This window comes from Motacilla alba, chromosome 2, assembly GCF_015832195.1.
Source record: "Motacilla alba alba isolate MOTALB_02 chromosome 2, Motacilla_alba_V1.0_pri, whole genome shotgun sequence".
Taxonomy (NCBI): Eukaryota; Metazoa; Chordata; class Aves; order Passeriformes; family Motacillidae; genus Motacilla; species Motacilla alba.
The window spans coordinates 148,158,778-148,176,384 of NC_052017.1; the positions used below are offsets into that span (position 1 = coordinate 148,158,778).

The 17,607-nt window shown below is 47.8% G+C and overlaps 1 long non-coding RNA gene across 3 annotated transcripts; it reads left to right on the top strand.

Moving 5' to 3' along the window:
- The first annotated feature begins 4,811 nt into the window (after positions 1–4,811).
- Positions 4,812–16,969, top strand: LOC119697556. Of its 3 annotated transcripts, none has more exons than XR_005255872.1 (4): positions 4,812–4,881; positions 5,158–5,262; positions 16,084–16,238; positions 16,602–16,969. It is a non-coding gene; the product is annotated as an uncharacterized LOC119697556 (long non-coding RNA). The 3 variants fall into 3 exon arrangements; XR_005255873.1 differs by having other exon boundaries at positions 16,084–16,179; XR_005255871.1 differs by having other exon boundaries at positions 16,087–16,238.
- The last annotated feature ends 638 nt before the right edge of the window (positions 16,970–17,607 follow it).

Consider the following 17,607-nt stretch of genomic DNA (forward strand, 5'->3'; position numbering starts at 1 on the left):
TTCCTCTGGAATTAACTTAATGCATGGTTCCTTTTAAATCAGTCACTAAGGATTGCCTGGGGGAGGGGCTGGTGGGTCTCATGGTTGGGAGGGAGCAGGACAAAGCTCAGCTCTGATGGCAACAGGGTCTCACTGGGGAGTTCCAGCAGCATCTGTGTGCTTCCAGCTCAGGCTGGGCTCAGCTGTGAGAGGCTGATTTATGAACACTCTGGTCAGATGAAGGTCTCAAAGGAGGTCATAATTTCAATTAAATAGTGAGTTACAATGCATGCTCTTTGCTCTTCATGGGGCATATTATTATTAGCAACTGTTTCTCCTGGAAGGGTATTCTGGTAGGTTCTCCCCAGAGAACAGGCCGGCTCACAAAACCTGGCTCTTCTTGTTATTTTTATCCAGGAGCAGCTGACAGTAAAAGTGACAAAAGAATTGATGGGGGAAGTGGTCCGGAGCGTGAAAAATCCGGTCGTAAAAGCCAGAGTGTTTGCAATAAAATATCTATACATAAAGGGAGAGGAGGGAGGGGGGGATTAGAAGCAGGGCTGGACAGAAAGCAGAGCAACAAGTTGTGAAGACAGAGGAACAAAGTGTAAATCCAGCTGTCAGGGCTATAATATGCATTGGCACCTTGGTCTCCTTTTCCTCAAGGGAGCTCATGTCCATGGCAGTGTCCATCATGGGACTGTGACTGACCCCACAGGAGGCCATGGAGTGAAAAAATGGGCTTGGAGCCTCCCAGGGTCGTAGGCAGAGTCAGCAAACCCCTCTGCTGCTGTCTGTCTGCTGCAAGGGGTCTTTCCTCTGATGATGAGCAGGATTGCTGCAGGGATTTGGGATTGGGAGATGGTCTGGGCTGCAGAGCAGAGCAGCAAACTGTGCTGCAGGGTCAGCAAAAGCAAATCAAAAAGAAAAAGCTGAGTTAGTTAAATGGATAAAATAAGTGTGTTGTTAAACTGGCCCAGCTTTTTGGGGTTCCTCAGAGCCCTTTGCGGGGTGTAAGGCTCAGGAGAAGCTGCTGTTTTGTCCAGTTCTGCTTGGGGACAATGAAGGCATCAAGAGCTGGCAGCAGAAGGAGCAGAAGAAATACCAGCCCAAAGGGAGGTGAAGTGGTTTTTCACACACATCAAAGAGCAAACTGGGTGGCATTAGACAACAACCTCCTGGTGAGGTTTCTTTTTGGTGCAATTCCTTGGAAACTGATGCTGAAAACACAACTGAGTGTGAGGACACCTCAAATCTCACCCTAGGCTTGACCCAGTACCCTACTCTTCAATTTCAGAGACAGGAGGGGGCTCCAAAGCATGCCTAGGAAAGGAGATGCTCTCAGAGGGCACAGTGGTGCTGTCTTGAGATGTCAAAATGGGAGTGAGAGCTTCCATAATCACACAGCATTGGACATTAGAAGTGGCACTGGGGAAAATGAGAGTGATTTCTGGTATCAAACAGGGGATTTTCAGTGTTTAGACTTGTGCTCCTGACCTGTGCTGGATTGGAGATGCATCCATCCAGTGGGGACAGGGGAGAGAAGATTAATGAACACCAGAGAAGACCCTGAGGTGTATCCAGCCAGAAAAATGTAAAGAAAGGAAGGAAACTAATGTGGTTTTTTTTCCTTTGGCAGCCCCTTCTGAACTGCAGGATGTTTAACTCTGAAATATGTCTCTGTTACACTCACATGGAGTAGCCTTGGCTGGGTGATGGGATCATACAGGGGACAGGAGCTGTCTGTGGCATTTCTGCCAGCATTTGGGCTCTGCAGACTGGTGCAAGTGGCCAGGGGGATGGGATTCACTAGTCTGGAGGCAGAAGGAAAGCTGAAATGCAGCACAGTAAGGATCATGCCTCTGAGGCTGTTGTTTCCCACTTTGCCTCATGTAGCCATTGCCCCATGGTGGCATGGTGGCCCCATGGGCCAGCTCAGGCTTAGCCACTGACATGCACCTCCAGCCAGGCAAGACACCCAGAAGACCTCCTAGACATCAGACTCCTGGCAAAAACAAGTGTGATGAGTTCTGGGTGCAGAACCAGGCCTTGGTCCACCTCTGAGCCTGCCCCTGGGCCACAGCTCTGCTCTCTGGGTGAGGCTGGTCCATGCCCTGAACCCCACTGGCTCACACAGGGAAAGCCACTGGCTCAGAGGGGGATGTTGCCTCTCATCCCAAAGTTTGGCATATGATGTCAGTTCTGTGGGGGATCTGTGCTAATCAAACCAGCAGAGAAAGGTCTGAAATCTCCTGTTTTCCATGGGCTGCCATCCCAGGCCAAGTCTATGTCAACCTGCAGGAGCCACAGAACTTGCCAGACAAATTGTTCTTGTTTGGAGGCAACCTTTCTCCCTAGCTGCCTCCAGAAACGGAGTCAGCTGGCATAAATCCTTCAGATCAGGAGCAGATCTCTCTATGTAGCATTTTCAGCTGCTGGGCTGCTGGCTGGGAATTGCTTTAGTGAAATAGGGTATCACAAGGGGTGGGAAGTGAGGAAGGCAAAGTTCTGGAGTGTTACATCAGTATCTGATCCTGATCTGTGGTAGAGCCATCTGTCCTTGGAGAACCTGGGACCAGTTGATATTATGGATATTAAAAAAGTTTATTTGGGGAATGACAGGGAAAGAAACCTCAAGATGTTTTGAGATGGTAGCAAATTCTGTAGGAAGAGATAAATCTGTCCTCTGGGAAGGGCTGGGGGCTGCCAAGCAGGTGCCCACTCTGTTCTTAGTACACTCAGTATCCTTCTGCTGGCAAGAGAGGGTTTCTGCCTTTATTTCTGAGGCCTGGCTTTTCTTATCATGGTTAGTTTAGAGGACTTGATTTATCCCTTTCTCCAGCCTCTCAAAGTCCAAGTGGCTGGTGGATCCCAAGAGGTGCATATTGCTCATTGCTAAGTGAAGCCCACACTGTATCAAAACCCTCCCAAACCAGCTCTTAGCTGCTGTTGGAGCACTTTTAAGAAATCCTCTCCTTCCTGCTGAAGGCAGTTCTGAAGGGAGAGAAAAAGGCTTCAGATCAAGGGAGAAGAGAGGAAGATGCAGGGCTTGGCACTGGAGAAAGGCTCCTTGGCTTGCTCCCCTGCACTTGGATGGTGCTGAAGTGCCTGAGCTCCATCAGACACCTGCATGGGCTGTGTGGCACAGCACTTAGACAGGGTCCTGTGAACATCCAGGGGTCGAAGGGACACAAGGAAAACTCCAGCAAGCCTCAAGAGCTTTGCCAGGACCCTTTGCAATGCTCTGGGCATGCTGGAAATGGATGTCCTTGCAGGCAGGAAAAGACTAAAAGAACTATATCCCCAGGAAAGGAAAATCTCCAGAGGCTCGTGGAAAACCAGGAACACAAACTGATTTACAGCAGTTGAAAACCTGTTCTCCACATCCTATTAAATACAGAATTATGTCCTTAATCCCCAATCTTTCCTTGTCACCTTGGTCAATAAATATCTTCTAAACTCTGCCAGTGCACCTCTGTCTGCTGGCCCTTCAGTGGATCTGAAACACAGATGCCCAGACCACAGCAGACCCTGCCTTTGTTTCTCAGTATTTTAGGGATTTCCTGATGTAGAAGTCCAGACCACTGTGCTAAGTTATCCCAATGAAATCCTCCACAGTTTTTTATAAATCCTTTGTAATGTCATGCATAATGTTGGCCTTCATGACCTCCTCTGGTAATGAGTCCCACAAATTAATTACATGCATTGAGTAGAAGGAAAGCCTTTTCCATTTGGTGGTATCAAACTCTTTGCCTGCCTGACTCTGGATGCTGGTTGGGTTCTAGCATGATCAGCAGTCAGAAAACATTTTATTCTTGGCCATATTTGGCCCTAAATGGTTCCCAGTTTAAGCAATTCCACCTCAGAAAGCACAAAGGGCTTTATCTCCAAAAATCTGCAACCTTCATTCATGATGAAGACTGGCTTTGACTTCCATCTGAGATAATTTAGGCTGAATGGGAGAAACTGAGAAATGATGTCCTAGAAATAAAGAAATTTATGTGGAGCATTCACAGGAGAACAATGTTTTAATCACTAAAGTTTTTTAAGTCTACGAGTAATTTGTGTTTATTTTAGCCTATCTTTATCCAATGAATAAATAACACTGGGAGGAAGGAAGTCTTTATTAAGGATTCAGCCTCCTTTCCCTGTTCAGATGAAGAATTTAGAGCTTGCAATAAATATGCCTTTGAATCCAGAAAAGGTTTTTCAGCAGAACAAAGGCAGGCCAACACTAACACTCCTAATCAAGGAAAGACAGACATATTAAAGTCATGAATCCAAAGCCTTTCAGGCCTTGTTTCTACATCAGAAAGATTTCTGGGTATAACCTGAAAGCCCAAATGCCTTGATAATGAGACACAAGTCTGGCATGAGTGTCTTTTCTGGGTAAATATTAGCAAATTTGTCTAGATCTGACTGGAATGTTTTCTGATTAATTTTTTTTCCCCATAAAAAGTGCTGATATAAGTGAAACTGAAACTTTCCATGGGAACAGACCCATTTCAATGAAACCTCAGTTGAGAAAAATTTATTAGGTCCCCATCTGAATTTGGGGCCAAAACCAGAGGGGCAGGGAGTTTTTGTGCCATTTTATCTGAGCCTGGAGGATGTGGAAATTCCACAGCACAGGGATCACAGTGGTTGAAATCCCTGCTGCTGTGAATATCAGCTTTTAGAAAGTGGAGCATCCCAGACCTGACAGTACAGATTCTTTGCAGTGATGATTAACCATGTACTGGACTCTGTTATCTTGACTTTGAGTCCAGCTTTGGGAAAGGTTGGTAGCCTTCCAGACTGTGGGATTCTGGAATAATAGGGGTAAATACAATTTCAATTGTGGCAGTGGTTGGAAGTTGGGTAGCTGGGTTGGATGAGGGTGGAACAGAGGTTTGAACTCTGGTAAGTGACCTGTCTGTGGGCTGGGTGAGACAAAGTAACCACATCTGTCCCATTCCCTCTGGTTTTCTGGGGATAAAAATGATGATTTAACTTTTTTTCTCAGTCAAAAATTCCGAGAATATGGAAATCATGGTATTACCCATTCCATGGAACAGAGTGGAGAGACAGCTCTGTGCAGTATCTACCTCCCAGCTGCCTTCATCCTGCTCTCTGTTCCCTTCATCTCTCTTCCCTGAGCTCTTCCTGTGTTCAGATGTTGCTTATCCTGTCATGCAGGGGACTGACACCACCTGCAAACACATCTGCCTGACTGAAGAGATCAGCTGGGTCATGGCTGAATTCCTTGAAAACTTCCAGAAGAGAAAGGTGGATGAATTCCCGGTGAGCTCTGTCACTAATTTATGTAGCTTGGATCCATAGCTGCTAAACAGTGACTGATCAGGGCTTGTTTGACAGCTGTGGTCTAAACCTTTGCACATGTTAATGTTAGGACATATTTTGGTTCTGATGCAGAATTCCCCTGGGAACAGGCTGTGTTTGCAGGAGCAAGTGGGGGATGGAAATTTTTACTGGCTGTGACCTGGGCTTTTAAACCATGGCAGTGTAGAGCAGGTAGCTATTACTGCAGTAGCAATGGCAGATGTCATGTCCCAGGGAGGCCAGACTGCTTTCCTCAGCCCTGCCACCTTCTCCCTGCTTCTCCCCAAGAGCTTTCCTCCACCTCTGCACAGGAGGGTGACCAGGCTCCCATCTGAACAGGTAAATCACATTTGCAGTCTTGTTCAGATAGAAATAATTCCTAAAAAATGCTGGACAGAGATGGGCCAGGCTAGGAAGTTGCATCTTTCAACCAACTTCCAGCCTGTACATCCCCAGTGTGATAATGGGGCCAGTCCCCTCTTGCTGGCTGCTGCTTTTCAGACCAGCATGTCAGAGATCTGTGCAGAAACAGCCCAGTTTTCCCAGAGAATGTCTTGACAGGTCTGTTTTGTGTCCAGCTCTGCTCATCATGCTGGTTTTTGTCCATGCAGGTGTTTCTGTGCGCAGCATCCCAAACCGAGGATTTGCAGGAGATGAGGTACAGAGCTCGTGGCATGAGCTCTGCCTGCCACCCTTTGGGTTGCAGGGCTGTGATCCCACCTGGACAGAGATCACGTGCAGGGGCTGTCCTGTCACCCTGCCAGCATTTCCCATCAAGAACAAGCTTTGTAAATCCAATTGCTCTTTACCGAGCAGCTCCCTGACAGATTCTGGGAGCACTGGGAACATACAGCAGGGTGGTGAAAATGCTGGTGGCCAGGCAGTCTGGGGTGGCTGCAATCTGCCTCTGAGAGTGGGCCCTTGGGAGCTGCTGGAGGAGAGCCCCAAAAAACTCAGAGACTACAAAATCTGCTTAACATCCCTGCAAAGTCAGTGGTGCAGCAGGGGAGGGATCAGTGATCAGAGATGTGCCTTTATCAGGGCTCTGTGAAAGCTGCTTTTAAGCCACTGGGGTGGGAATACCTACATGTCTATTTGAGGTCAGGGTGGTGATGGCCTGACAAGAACTCAAGGAGCATTTCAGTGCTCTCAGGCTCACGGTGGGATTCCTGGGACTGTCCCATGCAGGGCCAGGAGCTGGACTTGATGATCCTTGTGAGTCCCTTCCAACTCAGGATATTCTATGATTCTGATTCTACTGGGCCAGCAGACAGGACAGTTTCTTCTTTGGCTGCTCAGACCTGACCTTGCTCTTGGCAGCTTCCATCCCCCCCTGCTCTGACCCCATACATCCAGCCATGCTGTGATCCCTGTAAATGTTTCCTTGTCCTGAGCCTAGTGAAGGCTGTTTCCTCTCCTGCCTGCCTGTTCCCCGCAGGATAATGGCAAGACACAGCAGTGAATTCCTATGGGAGCACAGCTTAGCAGGAAACACTGCAGTGGGACCTGGAAAGTGCAGCCAGGAAACCTGCCTGGCTCAAGGATTTCAGCAGGCATCAGCCATTAACACACACACAAAAAACCCCAAACCAAACAATCCAGGGATTCAATGCAGAGTTTGCCTTTTCAGAGACGAGGCTGGAAATGGGCTGGCATCGCCATCTGGTGCAAATTCCCAGAATTAACCGAGCAGCTCCAGCAGGGAAATACCTGCCTGGGATTGAAAAACTGACCAGAACAAGGCTGGTGTTGCTGGTCCCACACCAGTGCTGCTGCACTGAACGGCTCAAGGACAGATAACCTTCATCCTCAGCATTTTCAGCCTGATTCTCCTCTCAGAAATATTTGGGAAGCAAGTTGATGAGTGCTGGGATAGAGCAAAGAAAGAAAAGTAATGGGCAGTGGAGGCTGGACCCCTGTTTTTCATAGGGATCTTCTGAGTCTCTGGAGTTGCTAAAAGTTTTTTAACTTATTTTTAAGATAAATTATCTTTTCTCTTTAAGATGGAGAGCTGAGATCACACAAAAAAAAAAAAAAACCCAAAAAACCCAAAAACCCAACAGTTTTATTTTCTAGTCATGGGGGCAAGTAACTACAGAAGTTGCTATATAATATAACTCAGGAACCAAATAGCCAAATTTTTATTTTCCTCAGTCTCAGTGTTTTCATCTGCTTCTTTTCTGTCTAAGGAGAAAGCAAAACTGTGTTCACAGGCACCACCAAGACAGCTCAGCTGAAATAAGGATCTGGGGCTCTGTGTGTGTCATGGCACAAAGTTAAAAGCAAATATTTGGCACTAAACTTATTCAAATTAAGATTTTTTATTTGAATTTTCCGGGAAGAAAAACAAACAAAAAAATTCGAATTATTTGAGCAAAACCACAGCTTTTTCTCACAGCAAAACTTGATTTTGCATAACTTGCCTTTCCTGCTGAGCAATTGTTCCTGCAGACAATTCCTACAGCCCTTTCAGAAAGGCAGGGGATCACCAGCTGGCATCTTCTGGGCTGTATGTAGTCAATTAGTTCAAACCAATTAGGCACTTATTTGGTGTTACTAAACTGGAGTTAATTTCAACAGATTGGAAACAGCTGAGGAATTTGGTATCAAAAAAGCAAATCCAAAGGATTTCCCAAACCTGGTACTTCCCTCTCTGCATTCCTTTTCAGGAAACTTACCTGTGATGTTGCCCTTGGCCTTGTGACAGAGAAAGAACATAATCACCTTCCTAGGCAGGGGATCAGAGAGGTGTCTGACTTCATCACAGAATGAGGCAGAAAAGCTGTCCTGAATCCTCTCTGGAAGGGTGGATCAGTTGTCCAGATTGCTCCAGCAGGGTGCCAAGCCAGCCAGATTATTTGGGAGTAGACTGGGATCCCAGTGATGGGCACCCATCTGCACGTCGCTCTAAGAATATTTTCCCTCCAAAACATTCCCTTCCCCATGAGGCATTCTTTTCAAACAGGAGCTGGAGCAATAAAAAACAGAAATGAGGCTTGGAAATGGGGCTATCCCTAACTTTGCAGAGCAAGGCACTAAATGGCATACATTTTTTCCAAGTTTCTGGGGGTTTACAAAGAATTAAGAAGTTGCCTAAACATCTGGTACTGTTGAAAATACTGCAGGATACCCTACGGATATTTATGGAAGGCCACTAAACCCTTCAGACACTCATACCTTCTTGTGGGAGCTGGAGGTTGATGGGAACACCCCCTCTGGTCTGAAAAACCTGTGTTAGGACACTAAATTGTACCCTTAACATGAAGTAAAGCCCATGTAGACAATTCCATAGCCAGTCCTAGGATATCTTGAATTGGAAGGGACCCACAAGGATCCTCGAATCCAACTCCTGGCCCTTCCCAGGAGAGTCCCAACAATCACACCAGGAATCCCCAATCAAACCCTCTTCAGTTCTGTGGGATCCTGGATACCTCATGTTGTGCTGGACTTGGCCTGGACCCTGGGATGGTGCAGAGTTGTTCTGGTGGGACTGGAGAAGAGAAGAAAACACCCAAAAAGAAGTTCTGGTTTGTGCCAGATCACTGTAAGGAGTGACCTGAAATGCAAGGAGGTTGAGCTGGAGCAGCAGACAAGCACAGGGCTGTTTCCTGTGGAAACCCAGGGCACCAGGAATATTTCTCTGTCTGCTCTGGGGTGCCCTGACCCCCAGGGGAGCACTGGCTTTGACCCTCATTCATGGAGAAAGTTTCCTAAACTTCGAGATAGACTAGAATCCACTAAAGTGGGAAGTAGATTGTAGAGAGTAGTGTAGGTGTATCACTTAGGTGGGAAATTCAGGTTTTGGGATTTTTAGTATGTTGTGAGTGGAAGCAAGATGGAGGGCACGGGGTATCATCCTGGGTTTCTTCTTCATGCTTCTTCTTCCTTCTTCTTCATGGGTTTGGGTGGCATTTTGTAATGGGTGGAAAAATCCTCATTGCGGGCTTTTAGGGATCGGTTATTGGGTTAAAAGGGGAAATAATCTAGGTGTCAGTTCTTAATTGGATGGTTTAGCTTTAAAAGACCTTGTAACAAGAGATTGTTAGCCATTTTTGTGGTGCTTTTCCAGTGCTCTGAGCCTGGCATAAACTGTGTGCAAAACTCTAGATAAAACAATAATAATAATAAACAAGAACCTGAAGACTGAAAAATCCAGTGCGTCTCTCCTTCCTGACACAAGACTGTTCCAGGAGGGTCTCCCCTGACAGGGGAGCCCCCTGGGAGGTCCCAGCCTGAGTCCCAGAAGTTGGGGAATCAGCAACAGGTACCCCGGCAGTTTCCCAGCACTGACTTTGCCAGGGTCTTCAAATGACCATGTGAACAAATCCTACAAAATCCCAAACATCTTCATCTTCCTTCTGATCAGCTGAGAAGTAATCGCTGAAATTTGCTTGAACTGAAGTTCGCAGTGGCAGATTTTGGTGACCCTCTATACTGAATATCCTGTTTCAGAAAAAAAAATACAACAATTCTGTTGGATCCAATAACCTGGCCTTGAACAGGGTCCTTCACCATCCTGTGACACACTGGGTGGCAAAATGTCTGTTGAATGCAGTGGCATGGATTTGAATGGTTGTGAGGATGGATTTTTCACTAAAGCATACAAAGAGAGAACAAGGGGAGTGGTTTTAGGCTGAAGAAGCGTAGTTTTACACTCGGTATGATGGAGAAATTCTTCCATATGAGGGTGGTGAGGCCTTGGAATTGGCTGTCCAGAGAAACTATGGACACCTTATCCCTGGAAGTGTTCAAGGCCAGGTTGGATGGGGCTTGGAGCAACCTGGTCTAGTGGAAGGTGGCCCTGCCCGTGGCTGGGGTTGCAACAAGATGATCTTTCACGTTTCCCAACCCAAAATATTCCGTGATTCCATGAAGGATTTGATCAAATCAATATGTAACTAAGACAGAAACCTGTGTCTGGTCCCAATGTATTAATTTTCAAGGCAGAATCACTAGGGAAAAGGCTGTGAAGGTTTGTAGTGAAACAGGTCACTAAATATATTCCAGCACAAAGCTGACAACAGCTAGGGCCACATGTGATATGCCTCTGGAATCCTAGCAGGGTTGATTTATCTTGGTGTTAGGCCTAATATACTTAAAAACCCTTTATAAATAACCCAGGACCTTTTGCACTTGCTGTTTTACAGACTTGCTTTGTTTATTTGACTGGTTGAGCTGGGCCTGTAATTTTTAATGAAAATAAACTCCTTGTCAAGGACCTTTTCCTTTTGGGACCTTCCAAAGGACACAAAGAGCAATTCTGTGCTTCTTCCCTTCTTCCCAGCAGTCCCATTAGTTTTTATCTCTTTGGCTTATGAAAGGCAAGGCCTGGGGAAAGGTTAACTGAGCCCCTGTGGGTTGTGTTTCTTCAGGCTCTCAAAGCAGAATTAGAAAAATCATAGAATCACAGAAAGGTTTGGGTTGGAAGGGACCTTAGAAACCATCTAGTTCCCTGCCATGGGCAGAGACACCTTCCACTGATCCAGGTTGCTCCAAGTTACATCCAGCCTGGCCTTGAACACTTCCAGGGATGGGACATCTCTGGCTTTTCTGAGCAAGGAGTCTTCTAATTTTGGGTTTGGTTTTTCTGAGGGGTAGGCACTCAACATGCAAGTAGAGCTCAAGTTCAGCTCGAAGGATCAAGGGGAATCTACAGAGGAGGATGGGTGAGAGGCAGGCAGGTAATTGTGGTCATTGTTTGGAAAGGGGGTAGCAGGATAATTCCCATCTGTTCCTTTTGCAATATCCAGCCTTATCCTCCCCTGACACTGCTCCAGCCATTCCCTCAGGTCATGTCACTGGTCACCAGAAGGAAAGAGTCAGCTGATAGGAGGAACTATATTTGCTACATCTTCATTTATCACTCTGGTTTTTTCTCTTCTGCCCTCTGAACTTCAGGTATTGTCCCTCTGGGATGAGTTGGTTCATTTTTTGCTCTAGAGCTGTTTTCCCCGTGTACTTTTCTCATCTCTGGCACCAGGATTTTTCTTCTAGCTGATCCCCGGGATCAGCAGAGGGAGTGCAAGAGCAAGGAAAAGAGAAATGCACACACTGAGTGTGAGGGGGGTGGATCTGAGTGCTCCATGAGCTTGGCTCAGGGATGAATGAGCCTTCTGGAGAGAAGACCCTTCTGGCCACCTGCTGAGCGAGTCCTTCTGCATTTTCATGCAATAAAGGGACATCAGACGTTCTCAATAATCTTTATTCTCCTTGTGGATATGAGAAAAATCTCCTGATTACATTACAGAAGCAGCAGAAAAAACCAAATCATGTAAGTGTAAACTTAGGATCCAGGTTAAAAGATTTTCATCCAGGTAATTTACAAATCAACAACATTCACACACAAACACACAGAGAAAAAAAATCTGAAAATCACCTAGTCAGCTACTATTTCACCATTTCAGAGACAACAAAAGGATGAAGGGCTTTGTGCTAGTCAGCAACGTGACTCAGTGACCCTTGGTTTGGCAATGACAAATGTTGTCTTTGTTATCCAAAAAATCCAAGGTCCTCACATCTAGCACATTGCACAACGTTGCATTTAAGTGCCACTGAGGCCAAGAAGATTTGAGCACACAGATGAGAGTGCTCTGCTGAACCACAGCCCCAGCCTTTAAATATTTGTTAACTTAGCCCAAGAACACAGGGAACACAAATCTCACAGATCCAATGAGTGGCTGGTGTAGCAGTCAAGGTACTCAACCCTTCCTCTCATTTAACAAAACCAGAAAAAAAATAGTACTTAACTATTCAAATATCTTCTCTTCATTAATCTTTTCCCAGTAATTATTAGCCCAATAAGCAAGCACATCATATAGCTACCTACAAACACAAGGCATTATTGCCCATTCCATTTGTGCTGGAAAAAAGAAAAAAAAAAATCTCCTCAAAGCATTTAAACTGGGAAATTAAGATAAAGCCCAAAAAAAATCAAAGGCCTTCTCTCACATCCATCTGCCTCAGTGTGCGATGGGACCATTTTTTCAGTGTCAGCTCCCCAAATAATGACACAATAGTAATGAGTACAAATGATCTAAAGGAGAAAAAAGAAACCTGAGCCAACACTCACAAGGTATCTCAGGGGTTTCAGCTCCCCTAACCCAGTTTGATGTAGGCACCATGAAGATCCAGACTCACCTGTCAGCTGAAAGGGTGCTTAGATATTTTGCTGAATTTGGGGTGCAACCAGCCTATGCTGTCTGATCCGTGGCTGGGGAAGCCTCTTTCTGTACATTACTACTGAGAAATGTCCAAAAGGGGACAGCTCCTAAATCCCCAGCCTCTGCATTCTTGAGGAATGCTTTAAATGGGAGCACTGAATGTCCAAGGTGAGGTATGTGGCTTTAATAAAAGTATTCTCAAGATGCTGTGGTTCTCCTTTTGGAAAACCTGTGGAAGAGAATTCTCCCTGGTACACCCTCCTAGGACCACTGCTCTGGAGATTGCTGGGCTTCTTAAAAGCCAGGATCCAGGAGCAATTTCTTGGGCTGGCCCTGAGAGAGTTCATTCAAGAAGGGTTGGGTCCAGCTGCTCCAAGCAGTGAAGTTATTTCATGAACAATCTCCTGTAATGATTCTGACAGAAACATCCCTTGCTGTGCACAGGGTCTTCCCACCAGCCCCAGGGAATCTGCTGCCCTCAGGCTGCAGAAGACCCTTCTGCAGAGCAGAGCCCAGGGAGCAGCAGACCTATGCCCACAGCAGCTTTCTACCCTCATGTCTGGCACCATCTGGAACAATCCTGGGGCTGTTTTTCTGACACCAGTTGGTTTTCCATCACCAGTTTGCTGTGAGTGGCTGCAATTCTCCCAGAGCCTGGACCAGCAGGGGAGAAACACTGAAGAAAATTCATTGCAAACATGCTGTGGGTGCTAAGGCAGAGAGCTGAGAGCTCTGGAGTGTCAGGGGCTGGAAAAGGCCTTGGCCATCCCAATGGGAGTCTGTGGAGGGCTCCTGCTTTCATTTTCAGATGTGTATTCCTTCAATGGTGTCCCAGAGCTGTGGTGCCAAGAGGTTTGGTTAACCATGCTGGAGGCATCCACCTGAGCCAGGAAGGCAGGAGATGTGGAGGAGCCTTGTGACATTCCAGTGTCCAGGTGACCAGCCATGGCCCATCCCTGACATCCTCAAGCCACATGAGTTGTTATCCCCATTTGGAGGGCCAGACCTGTTTTACCACTCCCACATTTCCTGACAGCACAGGGTGGTGGAGGTTATCAACAATGATTGTTTGATGTGTTTAATTGGCCTGCAGTTAATTATATAATATTTATTTAAAAAGAAACTCATGAAAGAGTGCTGCCAGCACAGCTGATGCACTTGTCATTCACATGGCCTGCCTGGGGGATGACGAGCTTGGCCTTGTTCAAGTGTTTTAGGCTTGGCTCAGGAACAGTCCACTCCAGCTGGAGTTACAAAGACCTGCTTCCAGGTGTTCTCTTTTGTTCTATTTAGTCTGTTTTATTCTATTTAGCCTTTTATTTTCCCCTGCTGTTTTCTTCAGGGAGCTTAGTGGGGAGGAAAGAAGGAGGAGTGAGTTTGCCTTGTCATGAATTACATCCCTTCTGCCTCCTTCTCTCCTCTAAGACCACAGAGTTTGCCTTGGGACCCTTCCCTGGGGCTGCAGGGCTCCTGAAGAGGCCACTGATACCCCACACGTGGCTGGGCCAGCGCTGGGCTGGGCTGAGAGCATCTGGGCCTGCAGCTCTCCCACCCCAGCCACATGTGCCAGCCAACCCCACTGTCCCACTGCCCACCACAGACAAGTGAAACTGTGCTCCAAAAATGGGTCAGGCTGCTCCAAAAGAGGAGAATTGATTTACCAGCAGATCAGGGGCTGTTTGAGGCTGCACCTCAAGCCTCCAGCCTTCTCTGTCTCTGCATCCATGCCCTCACCTGCTGCCTTGTCCTCCAACCCACAGCGGTGTTTTCCTCCTCCGGCTGATGGCAGGGTCTGAGATGCCTCCAGAAGGAAATAGGTGCTCCCAAATGTAATTGAGCATCATCATGAAGCCACATCCTGCAGCTCCTCCTTCCCAATCCAGCATGTATCCCACCCTGATTTAACCCCAAACATGAGGCTTCCATCTTCCTACATCCTCTCTCACTTTTTATTACAGACAAGTCTGGTGTGATGGAAATTGCACCATAAACCAAAGCACAACTGTACAGGGCTGTGCAGAGACTCCATGGTGAGGTGCCCCCTTTCTTTTCAGGAGTCAGAGCTGAGAAATGGTCGTGAGCCCTTTTTTTCCTCAGAAGGGGATGAATCCTCAGCTTGTCCACCCTGCACAGCAGCAGGGCTGGGCTCAGAGCAGTTTGTGTAGGTCTGCAGAGAGGACATTGCTCTCCATCACCCCTGGGGCTGGCGGTCCCCAAAAACATGACAGGCCAGTGATGGTTTGTGGTCTCCCCAAAGTGCCAGTGACAGAGAGGGGTTGCAAGACCCCAGGGAAAGCTTTGCAAACCCAGCAGGGATGCTCTTGGCACAGCAAAGAGCTTTGACACCACAGCCCAGCCTTTTTCCCTTGTTTTCCTAAAGAAGCAAGATTTATGTGAGTAATCCAGGGAGTTTCAACCCAAATGATGCTGAATAGAAGAGCGCTCAAGGAGATATTTTTTCCCTCCAGATTTGTAGGGGGAAAGCAGCCCCTGCCCTTGGGATTGTGGCACTGAGGGCCCCCTCCTTTTGCTTGGAAGGATGGAGGACAGAGAATCATTGGTGCAAAAATGGGCTGAGCTGTGCCTCTCCACCCTGAAGGATGTGCCTGAGGGACACGGTGCTATCCAGAGGGACCTGGACAAGCTTAGGAAGAGGCCATGGAATCTCATGAGGTTCAACAAAGCCAAGTGCCTGTTCTCAGTCCAGGTACAAGACAGACAACGACCTCTCGAAGTGGGTCTAGAGGAGGGCCATGAAAAAGATCAGAGGGCTGAAGCACCTCTGCTCTGGAGACAGCCTAGGACAGTTGGGGTTGTTCAGGCTGGAAATGAGAAGGCTCCAGGAAGACCTTTACAGTGCCTAAAAGGGGCATATAAGAAAAGTGAGAACAGACTTTTTAGCAGGGTCTGTAGTGATGGTTCAAGGGGCAATGGCTTTAAACAGAAAGATGTCAATTTAGATTTGGTATTAGAAAGAAGTTTTGTTACAGTGAGGGTGGTAAAACACCAGCGGAGGTTGCTCAGACAGTTGGTGGATGCCCTATTCTTGGAAACATTCAAGACAAGGTTGGATGGGGCTCTGATCAACCTGGTTTAGTGGGGTCTGGATTAGATGACCTTTTAAGGTCCCTTCCCACCCAAATCCTTTTACGATTCAATGATCCATGGAAGCCCCTCTACCACCAGCCTCTACCCAGCCTCCATGCATGGCACATGGGCTTTTAAAGGATGCTTTTAAAGGCATCCTCATCCATGGCACATGGGCTTTTAAAGGATGCTTTTAAAGGCATCCTCATCCATGGCACATGGGCTTTTAAAGCTCCTCCCAGTCTCCTATGCCAGGTTGGATCAAGGCTTGTGGAGGGGTGGACTCTGGGTATCATCTCTCTTGGCTGTTCACAGCAGGACTGACTTCCATAAATCTTCCTTGCAGCCTGTTTTTCTGGAGGGGACAGTGACACTGGAGTAAACCATGAGACCTGGTGGTTTTTCACCCAAGCTGCCTCTCAAACCAAAGTGGTTTTCCAGGCCAGCTGGCACTGCAAGTCTGTGCCGGACAACGTGGCTGAGCCTCTCCACGGTCTCACGGAGGAGAGCTCACGGCATCTCCTTTCACCTTCAGCAGGACAGGAAGGCCGGGACAACCTCTGCTTCCCAACAGGAGGGCGCAAAGGAAATGCTCCATTCGTCGGGGTTCATTCCCCATCCGGGGGCGATGGTAAATGATGGGACCAGGCAAGCCCGGCCATGTGTGATGGGAGGAGGAGAACTGAAAGGGTAGGACGCTTGGATTCATCCCGCTGGGTTGTCATCTCCCCCCTGGATTTATCACCCAGCGCTAATGAGAGGCAGCCGGCGCTGTGTGATGCGGACAAGCCCCGGCTCCGCGGTCGCAGGCGGGGAGGGCAGGGCTGGCAAAGGGCTCTCGGATGCCCCAGCTCTGCTCGTGTCCTCAGGAGCTCTCGGGCTCAGCCGGGGGGTGGTGGGGAAATGTGAAGGGCAGCAAAAGCAAGATAGGCTCTGCTGGGGCAAGCACAGCCCTGAGCCAAGCTTTTCTTCTGGCAGCCGGCTCCAGGCATTCACAGGGGGATTATCTTTTCTTTCTTCTTTTTTTTTTTTTTTTTTTTTTTCCTCCTGAAGTGTCTTGTATGGGCCCTGGAGGGGAGAAGATTATTTAAACCTGACGTGTCCCCTCTGGTCCTTCTAATGTTGCCAACCCCGCAAGGCTGTGGATGCTTTCCCACCTTCGCTCGCTGCTCCATCTGCCAGGAACTGCGGATCCCACCCTCCACCGAGCCAACCCCCCGGCCCTCCTTGGATGGGGGAAGAGGAAGCCGCCCACACCACCCCGAGAATCCCCCCATTGTCTTCCTCGCTCCTGGGAAGCCCCTGTGACACAGCCAGGGCTGCGACCGAGCCTCAGCAGGGAGGGGAGGAATCCCGGACAGGATGCAAGGAGCGGCAAGGACCCGCAGCGCGGGGTTGGCTTGGCAGCCCCGTTCAGACAATAAAAGGTCAGGCTGCAGAGAAGCTTGTTTTGTTGAGTTTTTTTGGTTTTTTTTTTTAAATTTCCCTGGCTTTTGTTCAAGGCTGTGTCCTTAAGGACGGGGATTCTCTACGCCGGTGGCAGGCTGAGAGCACGGGTGGGCGGCTGGGTCTTTGTCTGGCGGGGTTTTTGGTGTGCAAATGATTTTGCTGGAGCACCAGCTGCGAGAGGAGGAGGAGGAGGAGGCTGGGCTGGGTGTGAGCTCAGGGAGAGGAGGTGAAACTCTGCACCAGGATTTGGTTTGGTTGAATATCTGAAGTATCTTCTTTTTCCCACTGAAGTTTTAGAGGTTTTCGGGGGACCCAGATGATCAGGAATTGAAGCACATGCTATGGAGGAAGCTGCATATGTGGAATAAAATGAGGGCAAACAGCCCCAAGCAGAGCCTGAGATGAGGCAACAGGAGGGTCTGTGTGGAAATGGTCACACAGGGTTTGACAGCGTGCTTCAGTGGTCTCAGCAGATCAGCTGCTTCACCTTTTGATTTTGGGTAGGATTTGACATTTTTGGGATGCTGCTGCTGCTTCCTAATCTTTTCAGGGCAGGGACAGTTTCCTAAAGCTGTGCACCCTCCACTGAATCACCATTCCTGGAAGTGTT